General features: G+C 51.1%; 1 protein-coding gene across 1 annotated transcript in view; it reads right to left on the bottom strand.

The window, feature by feature from the left end:
* EPS8L1 (EPS8 like 1) overlaps positions 1-183 on the bottom strand; it is a 12,378-nt gene extending 12,195 nt beyond the window's left edge. Inside the window, exon 1 of the mRNA XM_040251899.1 lies at positions 117-183. The gene's annotated coding sequence lies outside the window, so the exon portion shown is untranslated. The remainder of the gene's footprint in view (positions 1-116) is intronic.
* Positions 184-1,956: the final 1,773 nt, after the last annotated feature.

Here is a 1,956-nt window from a genome sequence, read left to right as displayed (position 1 = left end):
CCTCCTCCCTCAGACCCGGGGGTCCAGGCCCCCAGCCCCTCCTCTTCCCTCAGACCCGGGGGTCCAGGCCCCCGCCCCTCCTCCCTAGGACCGAGATCTCTCCCAGGCCCCCTCACCTGCCGGTCTGCCTCTGACAGGCCGAGGCGCTGAGCTCTGCTCTCCCTCCGGCCTGTCCTTCCTGTCCCTCCCAGGCCCTCCCCCCTCCGCATACCTGAGCACTCCCTCGGCACAGCCTCCTGGAGTGGCCCTGGGCGGGGCCGGGACTCCGGGGCGGTGGCGGGGAGCCGGCACTCTGGCTCCATCACAACAGGAGAACAGCCCCAGCAATGTGGCGTCAGAACCCCCCATCCGACTTCTGGTATCTCTGTGAAGCTAATTGCCACTTGTTCATGGTCAATGCGCAGAGTGGGCTTTGAACCTGGGGCCCGCCTTTCTAATCTCAGGGCTGAGGTCCATCCGTGCACCGTGCTCACCTCCTTCTGGGGTTTCTGTCTCCACCGGTGCCCTCAACCCCCTTCCCTCTTCGTCTGAAAACTTCCCTCGATAATTCCAATGACGATGATAGCTAAGTGCCCAACACGACTCCAAGAGTATCACAAAATTAACAGACTCCTCTGGCATGAAATCCTTTCCCTCTGTGCCACAGTCCCCACGGACTGAGTTGTACACCCACTTCTTCCCTGAACCCAGTGAGGTTCAGTGCTGGGGTGGCTCCATTTCACAGATGAGGAAACTGAGGCTCACAAAGTCTCGGAGACTTGCTCATAGTTATGCATGCAGCAAGTGTCTTCCTAGCGTCTTGCTCCCAGCTCTGGTCTCCATGAACAGATCCTGTAGATACCTGAGTCGGCTCAAGTCACTCCCCTCTCAAAAGACTTGGGTGGCTCCTTGCTTCTCTGGATAGAAGAGAAGACCTTCTCTTCTAGAAGACCTAGAAAGTCTAGTACACCTTCCTTTGCGCTTTGAGCACCCAGGTGCCGTTCTGCCTCAGGGCCTTTGCACATGCTATGCTGTTTTCCTGGAATGCTTTTCTTGTATCCTCAGGGCTTACTCTCCCACCTTCTTCAGGTCTTTGGTTGAATAACATCACATCAAAGAGCCCTGGCTGGCCACCTCTGACCCCTCCCCTCCTTCAGAGTCTCTTCTTCCTAGACCAACACTTGATTTTTCTTCAGATCATTTATCACCCTCTAACACACTGTATTGTTGTTTTTCAGTTGCTAAGTCATGTCCGACTCTTTGTGACCGCATGGACTGCAGCAAGCCAGGCTTTCTTGTCCTTCACTATCTTTTGGAGTTTGCTCAAACTCATGTCCATTTTGTCAGTGATGTTATCTGACCATCTCATCTTCTGCTGCCTCCTCCTCCTTCCTGCAGTCTTTCCCAGCATCAGAGTCTTTTCCAAGAAGTCAGTTCTTTGCAGCAGGTGGCCAAAGTATTGGAGTTTCAGTTTCAGCATCAGTCCTTCCAATGAATATTCAGGACTGATTTCCTTTAGGATGGAGTAGTCTGATCTTGCAGTCCAAGGGACTCTCAAGAGTCTTCCCCAACACACAGTTCAAAAGCATCAGTTCTTTGGTGTTCAGCTTTCTTCACAGTCCAACTCTCACATCCATACATGACTACTGGAAAAACCATAGCTTTGACTAGATGGATCTTTGTTGGCAAAGTGATGTCTCTGCTTTTTAATACTCTGACTAGGTTGGTCACAGCTTTTCTTCCAAGGAGCAAGCATCTTTTAATTTCATAATTAAAGATGAAATTAAACACACTGTATTACTTGTTCATTTTGTCTATTTTACGTCTCCCCCATTAACATGTAAACTTCACGAGGACATAGCCTATTGCATGTTCAGTCCCCTGGTCTGCCTGCTGCTTATAGCACAGGGTTTTGTGTGTAGTCAGTGCTGGAGGGACATTTGCTGAATTAATGCACTTTTGCACTTGGTACACTTC

Source organism: Oryx dammah, unplaced genomic scaffold, assembly GCF_014754425.2.
Source record: "Oryx dammah isolate SB20612 unplaced genomic scaffold, SCBI_Odam_1.1 HiC_scaffold_13, whole genome shotgun sequence".
Lineage (NCBI taxonomy): Eukaryota > Metazoa > Chordata > Mammalia > Artiodactyla > Bovidae > Oryx > Oryx dammah.
This window is presented reverse-complemented; position numbering and strand designations above follow the sequence as displayed.